This window comes from Rhinolophus sinicus, chromosome 3, assembly GCF_057876585.1.
Source record: "Rhinolophus sinicus isolate RSI-liver-muscle chromosome 3, RSI-T2T, whole genome shotgun sequence".
Lineage (NCBI taxonomy): Eukaryota > Metazoa > Chordata > Mammalia > Chiroptera > Rhinolophidae > Rhinolophus > Rhinolophus sinicus.
In genome coordinates, this window is record NC_142503.1 from 20974159 (window position 1) to 20995822 (window position 21664).

The 21664-nt window shown below is 40.5% G+C and overlaps 1 protein-coding gene across 2 annotated transcripts in view; it reads left to right on the top strand.

Annotated features, from left to right (window-relative positions):
- Positions 1-21664, top strand: part of PDZD2 (PDZ domain containing 2) — a 330846-nt gene that overhangs the window by 113543 nt on the left and 195639 nt on the right. The gene's annotated exons all lie outside the window — the stretch shown is intronic.

Genomic DNA, 21664 nt, shown 5'->3' on the forward strand with positions numbered 1-21664 from the left:
ATGCCACCTTGAAACCTTCTCCATGAGCTCCCAGCATCTCACTTCCAATCAGAACACCAAAGATTGGGTGATGTGTTCTGTCTGCCTGTCCCATGTCACTGTAGTCACAGACTCACAGACTCACAGTCCAGAAGTTCCTTGAGATGCTTAGAAATGTCTTTAGAACCCGCACACCCCCACCCTGCCTAGTTTCTTTCCTGGAAGATCCACTTGCATCGATCTCAATGAGTATACTTCTGTTTTCTACCTATGTGGCCACCCATAATGGCAGAAAGTTATGATTGGACTTTTTGTTATTTTCCAGATAAATTGGGGTTCCCAAGACCCCCTCAGCTTCAGTGATTTACTAGAAGGAGTCACAGAACTCAGAAAAGCTGTTATACTCAGGGTTACAGTTTATTACAGGGAAACGATGCAGATTCAAGTCAACGAAGGTAAAAGGTGCACAGAGTGGAGTCCAGGAGAAAGTAGGTAGAAACTCCCAGTTGTCTCCTCCCAGCAGAGTTGTACCAAAGCACTCAATTCTCCCAGTAATTATGTGTGACAGCATGTAGGAAGCACTGTCAACCAGGGAAGCTCACCCAAGCCTCGGTGTCCAGGGTTTTTATTGTAAGTCAGTAACCTAGGCATGGAATACCTGTGTAGCTGACTTTAGTTACTCCGTGTCCAGTTTTTCCAGAGGTCAAACTAATACCCCACAGCCCACGCCCCCACCCTAAGTCACACTGTTAGCATAAACTATCGGGTATGGTCTAAGACCCTAGGTATACAAAAACACTCTTATCAGGCAGGAGATTCCAAAGGCCTAGAGGTTACCTCCCAGGAGCCAGTCAAGAGCCAGTACTTTCTTTGGAATGTACAGGGTCAAATCCCTCAAGCCTGCTGAGTTAACCCTTGATTGCACACCAGGGTTTTTAGTTATGGGTATATAAGACAGAGACAAGAAAAGAGAAGTTCGAAGATATTCTGAGATGCATAACTTTTGTTCCATGAGAGAATCATGGAAAGAAGGCCACCTTGAGAATCATGCTGACCTTTTGATGAGGGAAACATCTAACCGAAGGAGTCCCTGAAGGGAGAGAATCAGAGCAGAAATACTTTGAGTTTAATTTTCGCCTTCCCCTTCAGTCTCCTATCAGAGCTTTCTACCGGCAGAAACCAGCCAGAAGCCAGGGGCAAGGGAACCCATTGATATTGTCCATACATGTCAGCCTCCTGGGTCAGAGGGCCGGGTAGAGAATGGGGGAGAGTGGATGTGGAGGGTCAACAAGAAGTCATCAGTCACATACAATGTGGTCCAAGTTTCAGTGAGCCAGTGCACAGAAAGGAGAGCACAGGGCTGGTCGGCAGGTGTGAGTACTTACTCAGTAGACACTCTCATCAGTGTTTCCTTTGGGTTGCCTCTTTGACTGAAGAGACGTTCTTAGCCAATCGCTGCGTGCCTGGCAGTGACTGGGAGAAGCTGCTCATTTTCAAGGAAGGATGTTGAAGAGAAGTTATTTTACTTAGGGTTAGAGATTGTCCCTAGAAAAGGAGTGGGCTCACCACCACAGCACTCAAGACGCTATAAGGTGTTGAGGAGGTGATTCCAGTCCCCAGTGGCTGGATCCTCTGGGTTAAAAGTGGGCATCACCGTGAAGCTTCAGGAAGCCCTCCCAAAGCTGTCCCTTAGGCCCCCCACCATTTGCAGCTGTCTCATTTGAAGGGAGCTGATATGGATGGAGAAGTAGAAAGAAGATCAGAGAGAGGACATCCAGCAGAAACCACAGTGGTCAGGAACTCCAGCTCTGGAGCCAGACAGCTGGTGCTGCCGCTTCAGGCTCTCCCACTTACAACCAGGGTGACCTTGGGAAAATTATCACTCTTAGCCTCAGACTCCCTGTCTGTGACATGGTAATGATAACACTCTTGATACCAATGACTAAATGATGAAATAATTCATAGAAAGGCCTTAGCACTATGTCTAATAAACAGTGCTCAATAAACATTAGCATCATAATGACTATTATATATGGAGAGTGTTTGGGAAGACTGGGAATTTCTTATCCAAGAAGCGGCTAGAGTCCTTACAACCTTGGAGAAGTTCTTCCTATACTGGATACATTTTCTTGTATCTGTTCAGGAAGCTCTTCCCATATCCTGCTTAAGGCTGTGGGGTCCTTAAAAGGCAAAATTGCCTCACGCTTTGAAAGCATATCGGATCCCTGAAATGAGATTGTTTCCCAGCTACCAAGGGAGGATTCAGTGGCAATTTTAATTTACCTGTTGGAGGGAGGGATAGGATGATGCTCCTTTTTGCAAAGAAAGAAGATACAGAGGAATAGAAAGGTGAAGGGCCCACGGTCACGAGAGAAAGTGGAGCACAAAACTACACTCTTTAAAGGAAGCTCCAAGGAGGGTGTGATGGAGGAAGCAGTGGACTGATTCTGGGATTCCAGGTTCTCTGCACAGGTCCACCAGCAACTAGCTTTGTGACCTTGGGTTAGTGTGCCAGGATGGGGGAGTGAAGGCGGGAGGGAGGTTAGCTGCAGCTGCCTCTGCTAGCAAATTAGGGGTGAATCTAGGAAACATTTCATTTGATCTATCTGGGCTGGTGTTAAGTATTCCAGAAGCTCAAAGAGGTGAAACAGTGTTCCAGTGATGCCACAGTGATAACTGGCATTGCTGGGGCTCAGTCTCTCTCTTCTGACTCCCTGCTGGGTGCCCAATCCAGTGCCCCACTCTACCCTGTGGTCAGGAAGACGTATTTGGATGGATGTGGTCAGTTGGCATCTGGACTGAAATAGCTGAAGCTGAGGAGCTTGGGGAATGGAAAAAGGAGAAAAATGCAAGGAACAGGCCTATGGGGTCGCTAATTGTTACACCTGAGTATTCTAAAATGTGCCCAGGATTTGTTTCAATCAAGTATGGTGAGACATGCAGACACGGAAATGACTGTCATGACTGAAGAAGTTTATACTCACAGATCCCTAGAAACAGGAGTCACGGCACATCACGCAGGGCCACATGGGGAAGTACCGGTGTCAGTCAGGAGGCAGAGAGGGAAGTGGGGAGAGCATGGCCCAAAGCCTTCATTGGGGGTTTTGGGTAGTTTGAATAATTTTGGCAGGCTCTGAGCTATAGGGTGGTCTCTAGTTGACCAGTACCTGGCCCAGGGTGATTCATATGGCTTAGTGTATGAGAGTTTGATCAAGGAGATGGTTGGGGATGTGGACTCTGAATTGGTTGATTTGCATATCAAAGGCACTCTCTCAGAGGAATCATTTGCTATCTCTAGGAATTAGCTAGCCCTGAGAGGGGCAGTCTTTCTGGACTCAAGGCCCTAAATCAAGAATCAAAGCCCTAGAGCATCAAAAAAATGAGGAAATGGACTGGGCATCTGGAAATTTTGCACAGCTGAGGAAGTAAATCTTGCAAGCCTAACTTTTCTACTAGTGAACATTGCTAACTCTGAAAGTCCCTTCTCTGATGGTGCAGTCATGTGTGTATGCTGAATGACGGAAGGCCCGGTGAGGGAAGGTCTACCTGCGAGCTGCTGAGATATGGGGGTGGGAAAAGGAGAAGGCCAGGACCCACTGCTTGGTTTTCAAGAGAGCATGGAAATGAATCAAGTAATGAGGCAAAGACTCCTGGGGTCCCCAGGCTCATAACACCTGAGAAGTCAACAAGGCAGAAGGGAGGGAGACTAGCCGGATTTTTCAAGGTACACTCCCTCGTTCTCTGGCCTAATTATAGGTACCATGTATTGAGCAGTTGCTACTATAATGGACCTTCTGCCATCCACTATCTCATTCAATACCTACTACAACTAGAAAGAACAGCTGCGGGTGAGAAACCTTGGCCCCAGAGAGGCCATGTAACTTGCCCAAGGCCACCTAAGTAAGAGACAGAAACACATTTTAACTCAGGTCTGTCTGCCACCTCGGTCCGTGCCCCTAACTCCTGAGCTATCCTACCTCAAATCTGACCCAGAGCTATACTTTATTCCTTGCCTCATGATCTGGTGCTTAATTTCTTGGACGGTTTACGGCTTTACAAAATACCTCCTCATTATAATCATAGACACCAGGGAAGAAAATGACTAGAACAAACTATAAGGCTTCCACCTACCCAAACTAACAAAGAAAACAAAAGCTCCCACCTCATCTTATAGAAGGGTACCCAATTTTAACATAGACTCCCCTTGGAAAACTTACATCTAGCTAGAGCATTAGGCCTAGAGGCACTTTGAGATTAATTATCAAGGAGTTTAAAGTGTTTTGAATGTTCTCAAGAGGTTGCTTTTCACTCTTTGTAACTCACAGTTTCCTTCAACACTAAATTTTTGCACATACCTTCCATGTTTCCCCGAAAATAAGACCTAACTGGAAAATAAGCCCTAGCATGATTTTTCAGGGTGACATCCCCTGAACATAAGCCCTAAATTGTCTTTTGGAGCAAACCTTAATATAAGACCCGGTCTTATTTTCGGGGAAACAAGGTATGTTGTTTTCGTCCTAAAAATTGATGAATAGCAATTAGGGTTCTGTAGAGACCCCAGTGTACCTCTCTGCTCGTCAGCCAACAGCCTCCTCAACGATCATGTATTCACCGTTGCAAGCAACAGATTTCAGGGTCAACATACTAACTTCCCACCCACCCCACTAACACGATAAATCATCCACGCTATTATTTGCAATTATACTACGAGGCTATCTTTTGGGCAATTCATTCTGTTCCTTTTCTTGAGTTTGATTTTGAATTCAAAACTATCTTAGATGATGTTATGGGTTGAATTGTGTCATTCCAAAATTCATATGTAGAAGTCCTAATCCCTAGTACTTCAGAACGTGACCTTATTTGGAAATAAGGCCATTGCAGATATAATTACTTAAGATGAGGTCATATGGGAGTAGGGCTGGCCCTTAATCCAGTATTGCTAGTGTCCTTATAATAAGGGCAAAGACATGCACACAAGAAGTCCACGTGAAGATAGTTCTGCTGCCAAAAGCCAAAAAACTGTGAGAAGCTAGGATCAAGGCCAGGGGTATATCTTTCCCTATCACTGCAGAGGGAGCATATCTCTACCAACATCTTGACCTTGGACTTTTAGCTTCCAGAAGTGTGAGACAATAAATTTCTGTTACGTAAGCCTCTTATTCTGTGGTACTTTATTTTGGCAGCCCTGGGAAACCATGCATGTGATATTTTGATCCTGTCACCTATGGCTAGTCAATTTTTCAGTTTCCTCCCTGACAAGAGTCACTCTGGAAACATTAGGGAAGTTTTTGGAAGAGGATACTGAAAATCATGTGTGTTAACTGTAGGAGGAGCAGGTGCAAAATGTGGAAGATGAGGTCATGGTTTGCTTATTTTAAAAATTAGCTTTGGTTCAGTTTGGAGAGTTCCTCCCTGGGGAGACAACAGAAATTCATAGCCATGGGCTTGATACCCTTTTGCACCCCAGAACCAGGTCCAAAGCTAAGCCTGTGAATGTCCCACAATTATAGATCCCTGTAATTTTGCCTTCTCACTGGCTGAGACCCCTGAGGTCTGCAGTTAGCATCTAGGCTCCCCCCAGTAGCTCTGGGAGGCCCTCGTTGTTTTGAATGTAACAGCATGGTCCTGGAGTGAACTTCTAGGGAACTTTTTGGGACGGGGAGGGATATTAGTTATGTTTGATATCCCAGGCTCCCTCTTGTAGGCGTATCTGGTAACACACGGAGTAAAAGTTCTGTTTGCGAGCCCTATCACACCTACTCTGGGGAAGATGGGATTTTCTAGAATGTTGTATTTACTTCTGTTTGGTGCAGGGAGAACTGGGAAAGTTTTTTTAGATTCGTTCCTACAAATACTTTATAACCTCAGTCCTCCCTCCCTCAGCTAGCTTTCTATAAGTAAACCAGATCTGTTCCCTGGGGACAGATTGTTTCAAATTAGTAACAAAATGTGGAATTAATTAAAACACAACCCACACACAAAAAACAAGTAGCCTTTTCTGAAAAGTAAAAGGGCCCATGTTTCACTTAAAATGCATTTTTCAGGAGGTGACCCTTGACTGGACTTCCTTGTCCGTTAATAAACTTGAGCATAGTGCAGAGAACGTGAGCCCTGGAGAGGTGGGTCTGGCTTCCAGACTCGCTTATTGGCCGTGTGCCTGGGCAAGTTACCTCAGCCACAGGAGGTTGATGCTATTTCCCCAGTAAGGTCCTCTAGTGGCTGAGATACGACGATTTATATAATGCACTGAGTAGGCATCTGGCTCGTGGTAGATGTTCAGTCAAAGGTAGCTTTTCACAACCCGCCAGGTCGGCCTCAGGTGACCTGAACCCAGGGCTCAGTATGCAACTGAGAAAAGGCCTTTGAGTCTGAGGGACAAGAAGAGCCTCAAACTCTGGCAAGTCACTCAGCAGGAAAGAGAACACTCTTCAACCCAGAAACCGGGGTGATATTCCAATATTGAGCAACTGGTATGATGTGGTATTCACCAACTGGAAAGAAGGCTGGCGCATGAGAACAGCGTGCTGGACTATCGGGGGACCTGGGGGTTCATGGCAACTGACTAGCTGGTGCAGAAGCATTACATACTGGGCGGACTAGCTGCATATCAGCCCTGGTCAGAAGTAACCTTCAGCACAGTACCCATGCGCTTTACATTGTGTGTAAAATTAAATTTAGGGTCATTACAAGCTTAGACTCTGGTTGCCCATGGCAACCTTGAGTTCTCTGTAGGGTACAGCCGAATTTAAACAGAGTGTCAAGACGCTGCTAGAAGATGTTAGTTGGAAAAATGACTGCAGGTTTCAATGTAGATCGAAGAAAGGAAGAATCGCCAGTTATAGCTTTATAATATAGTCTCTGGGGCCCTTTAGCTCAAGTGGCCTGCCAGCCTGAATATGCCCAAAGGCACGTGGTGTTCTGTTCAGGACTGTAGGTATAGTAAGAGGTGGTCATCATCATGACCTCGAGACATTCAGGAAAGGTTAAATTGTGCTCAGCTTGCTGTTTAAGAAACCAGAGAAGCATGTAATACACTTTAGAAAGATTTCAATTACAGAAGGTTAAAAGGAAAACAAGTTTCAGTATTTAAAATTTAATTATCTGGAAAACTGGTCATGTGGAACAGCCCATTCCCCAAGGATGCCGTGCAAATGGGGTGTTGCAGGACCTTCCGTCTGTGCCCACTTCCTTCTTCTCAGCCTGCTTTCCCCATATGCTATTTGATTTCTTGACTTGGTTTCTGGAAGGTATCCATCCCAGAGTTCACCCCATTCCTATTTTCTCATTGGACTGAGGAGGAAACTGAGGCTTCAGCAGGTGGCTTCCCGGGAGGTCAAGTGACTTAAGGGAAGAGCAAGGACTAGAATTCAGGGCGTCTGACTCACATTATTAAACTTTTTCTTCAACACTACACCAGTGAAATTAGGATAGTTTGTTTGTTTGTTTTTACAACTTACTGTTGACAATAAAAACAAATAGGAAATCAAGTTTTTCTACGTAGTATCTACATAATTTTCTCTATCTCCTCTAAATGGATGGTGATGACGTCTAGAACCTTCCTTCTCAACAGGAATTTAGCTAAAGGTATAACCGATGGCCGTTGTCATGGACAGTGGGAGCTTGCTTTCTCCTCAGCTCTGCACAGGCTCTCTGGGCTTAGGCTGTGGAGAATCTTCCGCCGACGCCTGCCATCTTGTGGTTGAAGTCAAGCACAGTGCGAGAACGTGCTGGGAGTTTTAGCAAGTTTATTATCTCCATCAGGCTGTGTGGGTTTCTCAGCGGTGCTGTGACGCTGATGTTTTCGGCCTTTAGAGCTCTCTTTAGACTGGCAGCATCTGACCCATCCCTGAGCAGAAAGTGGCTCAGGCACTGTCCCTCTCCTCGGTGTGCTTGGTGTCCTCGTGCTGCCCCCAGGAGGTGCCCCATCCCAGTGTCCCCCAGGGCATCTCCTCCTAACACTCACAGCCCTCAGGTCCCCCGACAGGCAGATAAGTAGCTGATCTGATAAACCCACTGTGCTAAGGTCTCCGTGATGGGTGGTGGAGGGAAATTGTCCTTCCCCAGCCCAACTCAAGCCTCCTGGGAGCAGAAAGCCTTAAGGAAGGTATGAGTAGCAGAGCAACGTCCAACACTACGCCAGCCAAGGGGGTGGATTCATTCAGAAACCTGGCGACTTTGGCACATGCTCAATGCCAGCCTATAGGTAATGTCCAAAGCCACTTTTAGAGATTTTCAGGATCCGCTTGTTCTTATGAGAGAAGAGATTACATAAAAGGGGCCACTTTCCAGGATCTAAAGGGGGTTGCGGTTGCAGAGCTCCATCCAGAGATGCTATTTAATTTCATCCCAGGGACCTACCTGTCCTCCAGTCCCCCCATCAAAGCTACTGCTGGTGACTGGCCGGGGAAGATGGAAAACCCAAATATCCCACTTAAAACACTCACTTTGAAACTTATAGCATGGCTTTTGGGAATTGTCATAATTGTAATTGTAAACCATAAAGAGAAAAAAGACAAACGCATCTTACTTAGTGTGATGATAGAGTTTCTGACCTGACTTCATACCCTGACTTCATTCCCGGGCCACTTTCTTGACTTCTATTTCATTTTTTATGTCCAGGTATTAAAGAAGTGCTACACATTTTCAGTCTCTCGTTTTGAGCACCAGATGCCCTCAAATGACTCTCGAGTTTTTGTTTTTCAAAAGGTCATTGAGTTCCAAGCTTCGGCACCTGTTTCTGCCCTCACCCCTCTCTCAGTGTTTGAAAGTGGAAGCAGGTAAAGGCACAGCCTGGCCTACCTGTTCCTAATTAACCTGTTGCCTAAGCACAGGTCTTTTGGTATTTGACTATGGGTTGCTGCTTCCTCCTGGAAGGGAATTAAATCTGGTATTTTCAGGACCCAAGTGTAATTTATAATAAAACATGGGTTTTAAACAGTTACAGAGATTTCTTCATCAGACTCTTCTTTGAAATATGATCTTTTTCCAAAGATGTTGAGGATGTGAATTTAAGTTTTCCTATATTTAAAATGGTCATGGAGATGTGACTCCTAGTGGCTTTTTGGATGACAGGACTTCCCAACGTTGAAATGTTTAGAGCAGCACTCAAAAATGTGAATACCCAGGTTCTTTGTATCTCCCAGCCACAAAAACCTGGATGTAGGGCGTCAGAGGTGGTCTGACAGCTGACTCATCCCACAGTTACCTCATTCAGGGCTCTTTCTTCACCAGAGAAAGGATGATTCTGTCATTTACAATGTCTTTGGGACTTAAATTTAGCCATTTCCTTTTGGGGAGGGGAAGGGAGACAGAAGTGGGGCTGTTTGCATAGCTGAAGTGCATGTTTGGTCAGCCCTTCAGGCTGGACTTAAAGGTTAGTATATTTAAATGTGGCTGGGATTTATTAAGAAACTTTTGATCTTAGGGATCACGGATGTATTTTCACAAATGTCCCTGAAGGAGGCCTGAGCTATTATGGGGGGAAAGGGGGAGGGTATCCTTTTAAAAAACTTAAGTTCTGTGAAGTACAGGTCTCTGTCAAATTGCATGGCAAGTCTTGAGGGTTTTTTCCCCCAACTCGAGGGTTTTGTTTAGTCCAGATATCCATTCCTGTGAAGCCCTTGTCTGACCCAGCAGAATGGGCAGAGAGGACTTCAATGGCAGTCTCTGGAAATGGTTCATGCTCTAGAAAGTTCGTTGTCCCAAGTAGGATGCCCAAGAAGATCCATGGGGTAAGGGAAAAAATTTTTTAACATCACGAGACATATTTTTTTACCTTAAAAATTATGAAATTGCGCTTGACTAGTGTTTTTGTTTTTTAAATTTTATTTTATTAAATTTATTGGGGTGACAATTGTTAGTAAAATTACATAGATTTCAGGTGTACAATTCTGTATTACATCATCTATAAATCCCATTGTGTGTTCATCACCCAGAGTCAGTTCTCCTTCCATCACCATATATTCGATCCCCCTTACCCTCATCTCCCACCCCCCACCCCCCTTGACTAGCGTTTTAAATATGGACTAACACTTCCTGTGGGACATGTGATGTGTCCTGAGGGAGGAAGGGCCGATCCATCACTGGGTAATTCACTTTTGACTTATTTCAAGGGACTGTAGGCTCACTCAGTGAAGTAGGTTTATGGATTAAATTATTTCATTTTAACTAAATTAAGCTTTACCAAATGGACAGAGAAACTAAAATTCTTGAGAGTGGGAAAAGAGGATTAATATATTATTGTATTATATTATATATATAAGTTATATATTACTGTATAATATATAATATATTGTATATTAATATGCTATGTATTATATTTGTGATTACATAAATTATATATTGTAATCATCCTTTTTTTCCCTCAAGAATTTTAGTTTATTTGTTCATTTGGTAAAGGTTAATTATATAATTAATATGTTTTATATTAATTATATTAATAATATAATAAATGCAAGTATAAGGCAACCGTAAGAAAATGGCTGGGTTCACCCTTTTCTTACCACTGGTATGCGTTCAGACACTTCATGGGGTAAGATGATGACAATCTATTCATATTGACAAGAAATCAGACCAAAAAATAAAATTTGAAGCTATGAAGAGATTATGTGAATTTCTAGCCTTTATCATTAAAGAAAAATCTCACAGTCAGCATAGATTGTGCCTTGAGATAACATTTAATGATGGTAAGAAGCCATCATAATTAGCAAGATATTTAAAATCTCACTTTCCACAACATGAATACAAATAGTTTTAAATGTTTTAGCAGTGTTTAAAATTATGCACTACTAAATCTAGTGCAGAATTTTACTAAATTAAATATTTAAGAGCCTATTTGGAAATTTTTTTACTTATTTGCTTAAGGCAAAAAGTCACATCCCATTAGGAAAACATTCATTCTTCCTGATGAGATTTAAAAAAAAAAAAAAAAAAAGCTAAAATAATGCATGGAAAACAATATAGCTACAAAATAAAAGGCCTGAGTTTGTCAGCAGATTCTGCTGGAAGATGCATAGAAACATAGATGAAGTTTTAGAGAAATAGCGTGCTATGTGGGAGGTTTGCTATGAAGTTGGAGGAAAGTTCTGCTGTTTCTCACATGTTCCAAATAAGGGTACGGCAGGTCCTGGAATAATGTTGTTTTCTTCAAAGTCATTTCATTATAACATTGATGAGGTACCCTAGCAACTTAACTCTTATTATATCAATTAGCCAATGGTAAAACTGGTTTTGTTATACATTGTTTCACTTAAAGTCCTAGAACCTATGGATGATGTTAACTGAGGACTTAACTGTATTTGCTTGATTCTGTTTCAATAATGAAATTATTGATATAATAATGAATACCTACTTATTTGTGAGTCACTAAAGCAAAGAGATACCAGAAAAGATATATTTTTCAAAAGACAATGACTTTGTTAGTTAAAATAATGCTTTATGGGAAAATGATATAAGGTAACAACTGCTTTTACTAGAAGAAAAAAAGAATTTAGAGTAAGTTTACAATAATAGGCCAGAATATAAAATTGATTCACCGCATTGGTCCTAGGAAAGGTAATGTAGCAAAGAAGCTAAAGCCAAAAGTGCCAAAAATGCTAACAAATATAACCAGTATGGTTAATTTTATAAAAATAAGACCTTTGAAATTGGTAGAATTTTTACTTTTCTCTGTAATAAAATGGGGAATGATCATGAAAATGTTTTACTATATGGAGGTTTGATGTTTATCTTGAGGCACAGCATTTAACAGAGTAATTGAACTTGATAATTGTGGGTTTTTTCTTATACAAAAAAGACAAGTGTTTCAAATTTGCCCATCTTATCTATGAAAACAAATGTTTTCAGTGACCTGCTTTCTGGAGGTCACAAACGAAAATACAACATGTAACCTGTCTCTCCAACGTAAAGATGACTTAACAACAAATAAGAAAGTAACTATTATTTGAAAGCAACTCATGCTTTGAAAAGAACATTTTCAAGATTTTTGGAAATGTTCCCATATTTGTATGGCTTTTTTTTTTTTAACAAAAGTGCTGTTTGCCAACAAAAATTTCCATATTCATATTTGAATTCTTGAGAACAAAATTTTCTATATTTTAAATCTTCCAAAGAATTTTAGAGAACTTGTATTAAAAACTATTAAAAGACAGTACCTTTCAATTACTTTGCAAGAAAAAGTCAAAAGTTGAAATTTAATATGAAGTTTCAACCAAAACCTTGCACAGTAGCTTTGGAAAATGAATATCGTGATTAAGTGCTGCTACTGATGTACTTCTTCCATTTGGATCTACCTATCGTTGTGAGATATCTTTAGCTATGGCAGCCCTTAAAACCAACATCCATTTATTCTGAACTGCAAACCATACTTATGAACGGTCACATCCCAAAGTGTTAAACCAAGTTTTTAAAAACCTTGAAGTGTATTTAACTACATAGCTTTTCCTAAAAATAATACTCACTTTATATTATTTTTTTAGTAAAGGTGAAAAAAGATTTCAAGATACTAAACACTACAGGTTAAGTGTATCTATTTAAAATACCTTTTTGTATGTTCTATAATGCATATACTGTATTAGTACACTGGTACATGTATGCACTGAATAAATGTACATATAATGGAGGTACATGCTCAGTTTTTCTTTTCTATATTTTTTACTGAGAGGAATGAGAAATTAATGGTTCTAGAGTATTCATCACATAGGTACAGAGGTAAGCCTTGTCTCCCTAAGGAAACATCTCATTTGGGATTTGTGGAATTTAGATGCTTCTCATCAACCCTGTGCCCCCTACTGGCTCTCTGGAGGGCTGGTGTCCTCTGGCTCTGTAGGCTGGACCTTCTACCTAAGCTCTTCCGGTTCCTCCTCACTTGTTTTCTAGGTGAGCCCAGAGTTCCCACCGTAGTGTTCCTGGCCAGCCGCCCCACCAAGCACAGACCCACTGGCTCCCCTCCTCTCACTCCTGTTGCTAACTACCGGCTCCCTGGACCATTTTGTGAGCTCTCTTAGGCTCATTATTCTCCACTTATTCATTTCAGAGCAACCTATTTATAAAGCTGTTAGTTAATTCCTCGGGCACCCAGTCCCAACTTGCACACTCATCTTTATTTCAGTGGCAACATTAAACAACATTGAAATAGCATTTTAAAGGAAAGAATTACTTGCAGTTCCACTACACTAATCCTCAATTCAATTTTTCAGTGTTCAGATCGAATCTGTGACCATGCAACCCACTATACTAACACAACAGATTTAATTTGTCTATTTCCATCTCGTCTATGTTCATCTGCAGTATATATATTTTAGACCACCTTTCTGAACAATTCTTTTCATTGGAGAGTAATGCAGGCACATGGCAAAGCATTTGAGTAGGACAGAAGGACAGTGAGTGGTAAGTCTCAATTCAGACCCCATTCTCTAGTCACTACCACCAGCTATACTCCAGGGCCCCACTCTGCTACCAGTTCAGGGGCATCTCTCCAAGAATTCTCTAAACATACATAGTTCTCTGTGTTGTTTCTCTTTTACACAGATAGAGGCACACTATTCTGCATCTTTACCCTTTTTTAACTTAAAAACCTATCTTAGAGATTGTTTCAAATCAGAAGAATACGTCACGTTTCTCATTCTTTTAAACAGCTGTATAATACTCCACTGAGGTTTCTAATAGGTATTTAATTGGTCACCAATGAATGGGCATTTTCATTGTAGTCTTTTTTTGCTATAACAATTCTATAATGTATTTAATGTTCACATGTCTTTGTCTATGATACATAAATGTACAGGTACAATTATGTGAAGGATAAAATCCTAGAAGTGGAATTCTCAAATCACGTTTTAAATTTTTTACTCATATTACAAATTGCTTCACCCAAGAAGTTACACTAATTTGTATCCCCACTGACAGTATATAAAAATACTGTTTTCCTCACAGCTTCACCAATACCAAGGAATACTTTTTAAATATTGGCTCATACTACTTGCAGAATTCTGAATTACCCTGCTTCACTTAACACATTCAAACATGTTCCACCTTATTAAATGGTCTTGATAGGTATAATCATCGGTGATAATTTAGATAAGCATGCTCGACCTTTTTGTTATTCCCAGTTTTGCAATACTATGCATAACACTGCACTTAGAAATGCTTGTGACCATGACTTTTTTCCTTTTGAATCATGCTCTTAGGACAGATTTCCTGGAATGAAGGTCAAAGGACAGTTTGCCAAGTTGCTTTCCACAAATGGTTTTACGAAATTACACTCTCACCAAAAATGTATGTGTACCAGTGTACCCAGGACCATTTCAGGGTAGGGTATTATAATTTAAAATTATGTTTAAATAATAGAAATAGGACTCACCTTTATGGTTTTAATTTGCATCTATTTGATCAGGGAGTTTGACCATTTCCCCTACTTTCTTTTTTTTTTCCTGTTTTACTTTACCTGTTATCTAAATCATCTACACATGTCTTTTATCCACTGTCTGTTGGGGTCCTGATCTTCAGCACTGGGATATGCATTTAGATGTTACAGATCTCAGTCTTTTTGCCCCATACAGTTAAAATCTTCCTTAATCTTTTAATAGATTGTTGTTATTACTGTAAAGAAGTTTTCACTGTTTCTGTGGGTGAGTTTGTGTTTTTTTCTTTTGTAATTGTCTTTCTACTTCTTCATATCTTAGGACGTTGCCATCTTTTGAGACCTGAAACTCTCTTCTACCAATTTTCATGATTATATTTTAAATTTATCTTTATAATTTAAATTTTAATTTAGCTGGAGTTTATTTTGATGTCGTGGAAAATTTATATCTAATTTTTGATAAATTGTTGTGCAATTCTCCAAACATCTTTTAATAATAACTAATTTTTCTTAATTAATTTGAGGCTTCATTTATTGTGATATACACATACACATTCATAAATATGTACATTTCTATTTCTGGGTGTTCTATTTTTGCTCTGCTATGTGTCTCTTCTTATTCTTATCACATAATATTTTGATCATGTTATAACATCTAGGAGTGCTATCTCTCTCCTCTATCTCAGTGCTGAAACATTTTCTAATATAATTTAAAACTCCTACCCATTATTTTTTCCAGATTATCATGAGTCCAAGGGAGTGCAGTCTTCTCCAGCATGGTCCATCCTTCAAAGCCCAGTTCAAATCCCCCTCCATGAAATCTATTTTCACGGATGTACGTAGTAGGCAGGATTCTAAGATGGTACCCAGGATTCCACATGCTCCCACATTGTCGTACACGCCCTCATAACTGCAGAACTGTGAATTTGATGGCTGTTACTCCCATGATCAGGATATGTCATAATGTTACCGCAGATTCAAAGGGGTCTGCTTGCTTGCGCGCATGCAAGACAGAAGAAAACACGAGCAGGAGTTGGCAGCAAAGACAGTAAAGGTTTATTTGAGGAGTTGGCACCAAGTCTGGAGACACAGATGAGCTAGTACTCTCAAAAACCTGGCTCCCTAGTGGCCTCTAGTGGCTGCATTGTGTAAGGAAAACTCATTAATTATGGCTGCTGTGGGCGTTGGGGTCCTGGGCTCCACGGATCGGGTGGGGCTAAGGCAGGGAGCAGTTGATCATGGCTTCAGGTCCAGGTGTCAGTCATAACACTGTTGGGTCCAGTTTCCAGGGAATGTGGTCCGTGGGGCTGTTCTGCTCTCATGAGTCCAGAGCTGAAATGTAACTGAGGCCAAGGTGTTAGCTTTGTTGTATCAAACCCTTACTCATTGTTTGAGGTTTAATTATTATATCCTCCTCATGGTAGATAAACCTGAAGCTTTATTCTTAAATGAATTTGGTGTTGACAAGAACCTGATGTCCTAAGGGCTTCATGATTGCAAGGAGTGGACATATAGTATAAGTACAGGTAGGAGGATCTGGGGAAAGAATGCAAGTGAGGTAGAGCTTTATCAGGATAAACAAAGCTAGCTTAGATTAAAGCAGAATGCATGCTAAAGAGATGAAGTTCATGTGCGGTAATCAGTTTTGTCTCCTGGGAATTTGGGATCAGGCCAGTGAGAGACCAAGCTGCTTGGCTGTTGGAGATGAGCTGAAAGGTCAGAGTCAGGTCAGGATTCATGTCCAGAGAGGCCAGAGCCCCTTGCCTGAATTTACAGAAGGGCAGACATCAAGAGGAAGCTGGTCCCTTTAGAGGAACACAGAGTGGACATGCAGGGAGGGGCAGGGCTAAGTAACAATGTCCCCAGAGAGAGAGGGATGGGACAGGAGCTTCCAGGGGCTCATGGGCCTGCAGTTCCCAGCACCAGTTTCCATGGTGCCTAACTGCACATATTTCCACGAGATTCCTGTGTCCTTGCAGACAAATACGTTCTGGCTAAAAGGCTGCTGGTGGGTGACAAATCAGAGAGGTTCTAGTAAGTCCCAGGTCACCAAATTTGAGTGCTGACTCCGCAGAAATGTAAACGCAAACGAAATTGCCTTTCTCTGGTCTTCGACTTTCAACTGTCAGCACAGTGGAATTCCCAGTGACCTCTGGAGGGCACTATTCATTTACGTTTATCGTATAGTAGGGCACACTCTACAGAGAGCTGCTAAGAAAAGGGTGTTTGGAATAATAGTTCCCAATGGGTACCTACAACGTGCTAGCCACTGTGCTGGTTGCTCTACATACATTATGCCTCAATCACAATTCTTCCCAGCAATTATAAGTTATTCCCTAGTATGTAAATTGTTTCTACAGATGTCAACAAAATGAAAACATCTTTTCTCTTTTAATGAAGGTGTAGCTAGCTCATTGGGACAGGAACCAGTTCCATTCAGTCAGCCCTTCTCTACTTTATGTACTTGGACGAAGTTTACTCTTTTATGGGCATGTACTCCTTCTTAACTGGAAAAAACAAAGAATTAAATATGGCACCACTGCAAAACAGGGAAAAATATTTGGTCAATGTGGGTGCAAATGACCTATTTTCCTCTTCTCTCCTAGTGGTGAGGTATTTCCTGTCTTATACGGCTACACACACACACACACACACACAGACACACACACACACACACACACACACACACACACACACACACACGATAATTATGTTGGTTTCAAGCCAGGCTGATGGCTGCTAGGCAGTGGGCACTGTGGTAAGGGGAGGAGTTATTGCTTTTCTCTAGCCGGTTCAATGCCACCAAGTTGGGAGGGTAGGAGTGAGGTTCCAGACCTTTTCAGGGCCTTCTGAGAGGTCTGAAAACAACTACTGGCCCAGACACATTTATTGTTCGCAAGATATTTGAAAAACCTAATTTGATGTTATCAACGTCCGTAACATTTTTATCAAATATTATCCACGTGAGCTGCGTGCATTACTCTTCTGATGTAATTCTTACAACAATCTTATGATGTTAAATGTAAGTAGTATTACCTCTATTTAGAAAGGAGGAAATTTAGGCTGGGAAAGATTAGGTAAATACACCTGCTAAGGGACAGAGCCTGGAATTGAGCCCAGTTTACCTGCCTCCAGGACCTGAGTTCTTTTTGCTAGTATGCTGTTAATTCATGCCCACATCACAAATAGCATGTCTGTCCCAATAGAGAGCACCTCCACCCCAAGTAGACAGCATGTCCATATCCTGTAATTATTAATTACAGTAATGATTCTGTAAGCAGCATCCTGGCCAGGGCACCTTAAGCTTCTTAATCATGGTATCAGTCTCCCACCCCTCTCCGCTGTGGAAGGGAAAAATCGAAAATCAGGAATTCCAGTTCTAGACAATTTCTTAATCTTTCTACTTTTGTATTCATATAAGGATATCTGTTGACCATCTACTGTGTTTTAACTCTGGCTCTACATATTAGGGAAATGCTGGTGTATGAGACATAGAGTGTCCTGATTTTATGGGGTTTGCATGCATGCTTTGGAAAACTACCTTATCCTTGGGGTAGGGTAATATGATTAATAATAATATGAAGTATTTTTAAAGTAAATTTCTTTTTCTTTTGTAATAGCTGTATTGAGATATAATTCACATACTGCAAAATTCACCCCTTTAAAGTGTACAAGTTAATGGTTTTATATATTCACAGAGTTGAATATCACTAATATCTGCTTTTAGGATATTTTCATCCTTCCAAAAAGAAGTTCTATATCCATTACCAGTCATTCTCCATTTGTCCCTTCGCCTAGCCCCTGGCAACCACTAATCTACTTTCTGTCTATAGAGATTTACCTATTCTGGACATTTCAATATGTGGTCTTTTGTGACTGGGTTCTTTCACTTAACATAATGCTTTCAATATTCATCTATGTTGTAGAATATTTCAGAACTTGACTCCTTTATATTGTCAAATAGTATTCCATAATATGGCTATACGGAATTTGTTTAAGCACCTATCAAATTGATGGGCATTTGGGTCATTTCCACTTTTTGACTATTGTAAGTAATGCTGCTGCAAATATTGGTGTACAAGTTCTTATATGGACATATGTTTTCAGTTCTCCTGGGTATATGCCTGAGAATAGAACTGATGATCATATAGTAACACTATGTGTAAGTTTTTTAGGAACTGCCATATTTTGTTCCCAAAGGACTGTATCGTTTTACTTTTTTTACCAACGGTGTATGAGGGATCTAATTTCTCTACATTCTCACCAAAACGTGTTATTATCTGTCTTTAGTATTACTGCCATCCTAGTGGGTGTAAAGTGGTATTTCATTGTGGTTTTGATTTGCATTCCCTGATGACTAATGATGCTGAGCACCTTTCCATGTGCTTTTGGCTATTTGTATATCTTTGGGAAAATGTCTATTTAAATCCGTTGCCCATTTAAAAAATTATACCAGTTGCCTTTATTTGTTGTTGTTGTGTTGTAAGAGAGATTTATATATTCTAAATACAACCCTCATTGAATATATGATTTGTGAATATTTTCTCAGGCACCTAGGGATGTTAAACAATTGTCACTGATTGTTTTCAACAAATGACCTAGGGATTGGGCTCTTCTTGCAGAAACAGCTCTGAATCAAACCAAACAAAGGTAAATCCTGAAAATGGAGCTTTTCAGAGAGCTGCCAGACAGGACAAATACTGACAGTTCCCTAGGAATAGGGCTTTTGAAGACCTCCAAACATGTTCTAACCCAGTGGCATTTAGGCTGCTTATTTCCACAGCTGCCACAGTTGTGAGGTGGTTCGTTTTCAAAGCTGTGTGAAGCTAGGGAGAAAGGGATTGTAATAGTGTAAGTTAAAATGCCACAAAGCTCACTGTGCTTACTGAGATTCAGTCATTTTTCTTGAATAAATGCTTTTTAGACTACTTTCAGCCTTTAGTTTATTTCCATAGTTCCAAAAACTTGCTTTTGATAAAATTTTCCAGTATTCTTGTTGCTTTTATAAAGGAATGGATTTTTGGAGGTCCTTTTTCTATCATTCCAGAAGTGCTTCTTCCAATAAAGTTTTTTTTCTGAAGTATAACATGCAAAAAGAAAAAGCCACAAATCATAAGAGTTCGGCTAGTGAGTTTTTGTATTAACCGTTACCCAAATTAATCACTAGAACTTGACTAGCTCCACAGAGAACTCCCTCATACTCCTTACCAGTTATTAACTACCCTCTTTAACCAAAGTAAAGTGGTATTAATCATTACAAGATAACTTTCCCGTCCAGTACCATCACGATTTTTTCCCAACTCTCTGTTTGACTATAATTATTCAATTCCCCTCGAACCACTCCATTAATACATTTAATCGAATGGCATCTTTCTTTATTTTACTTGTTAAATTTATTGTTTGTGATTTTCAACTTTTTTATTATTATTATTAATTAGCCTGTTTGATGTATCCACTAATCTCTGTCAAGCTCCTGTTGCCTCCCAAAATTCTTGTATCATCACAGCCATTCTCCCATCACTACACCAGGCCCTGGAGTACTGGCTGTAATTCTCCTCTGTCCCTTTTTCCAAGACTTGCAGACACCCTTGATCATCAACATAAACAAAGAACATTGAAATCTCTTCAGGATAAAATTAGATGGGTTTTCATAGGATTTTTGCACAGTATCCAAACATTCTGATTTGTACAGATAGAGGGACAGTTTCTCAGAGGTCTTTGGGAGCAATATTCTTCCATGAAAATTCATTTGCTTTTCCTGACTAGGGCTTCTCCAGCTGATTCAGAGTCATTGTGGCATCACAATTTAGACTCCGCGTTTTCATTCCAAAGTCGTTCCTCTTGAGGAAATCCCTAGTGGGAAAGCAAGGGGGATGAAGACCTTCCTTGGGACAATTTATGAGGTGTGGGGACTCGATCCCTTTCAGTGTTTTGTCATAGTCATGGATCATTAGCCAGTAGAATAGGAGCTGTTCTGATGGATAAAACAAGATGTAGTAACTCACAGTGATATGGGCATTTAAGAGTAATTGCTTGAGAAGTGAAAGGGGGTCAAAGTGGTTGAACTTAATGATACAAAGAATAACCAAAGGGTGGGAAAACCTATAAACTGAATGAAAAGGTTGGACGAAGATAAAGGACCTGAAGTAACTAATAAAAATGACTAAAAGCCAATTCTGTCTTTATAAGGAAATTTTCATCATAGTAGAAGACAAGAGTTCTTTAAAAGAGAACAGAGGTCAAATTTTCCAGAATCCAAATCGATATAGATACTCGTACATGTATATTGTTTTACGTCTTCTCTACAACATTTTGTCATGATTAGTGAATAAAACAAAAAGTGCAAAACAGTATGGTGATTCCTCAAACAATTAAACTAAATAAATTGAAAAATTAGGATTACCATATGACCCAATAATCCTATGTCTAAGGTATATACCCAAAAGTATTCGAAAGAGGGATTCAAACATACTCGCATATATTTGTAAACCAATGTTTATAGCAGCATTATTTATAATAGCCAAAAGGTGGAAACAACTCATATGTTCCTTGATGGATGAATGCATAAACACAATGTGATATATACATGTGATAGAATAATATTTATCCTTAAAAAGTTATTAGTTTGCTAGGACATCCAAGTGCCACAGACCGGATGGCTTAAAGAAGAGAAATTTATTTTCTCACAATTCTAGAGGCAAGAATTTATTGCCCTGAGAAGGAAATACCTGAAAAAGGCTTCCTCTACCCTTCACTCCTTCTCTAGGGGTCTCCAGGTCTGGAGAAGAATATGCCCAATTGGAGCAACTGCCACCACCCTCCCCCAACCCCCATTGCTAGCTAACCGCCAATTGCCAAGTTTGAAGATGTGGCATAGGGCATGCTTATAATCTCCATTTTTAACTTATATACAGACCCTTTTAGTCAAAGGAAATAATAAGAGTTTCTGCTTAAAAAGGTTTCCTGGAGTTTAACACAACTGATTTCTTGACAACAAGACATCAGCTTACAGATGAAGTGGCAAAAAGTTTCTTAAATTTCTGGACACCCTCCAAAAATTTTTTTGGACTATGCAGCAGAAATAGAAGGCAGAGAAATGGCTCTAAGCTGTGACTTAATGGTGACAATTTTGTGCACGTCTTTCTGCTCCCCAGAACATTTTGTGGTACTCATCTGGTGATTTTTTCATTTTCATATTTCAAACATAAAAGGTGGTAGGTGACCTCAGCTTGTGGAGAAAAAAAAATGTTTTGTGACTGGGAAACAGATATCTTTAAGAGATTTATTTCATTCTGTTATGAGTTGCCCTAAATAAGGAGTGATCAAAAA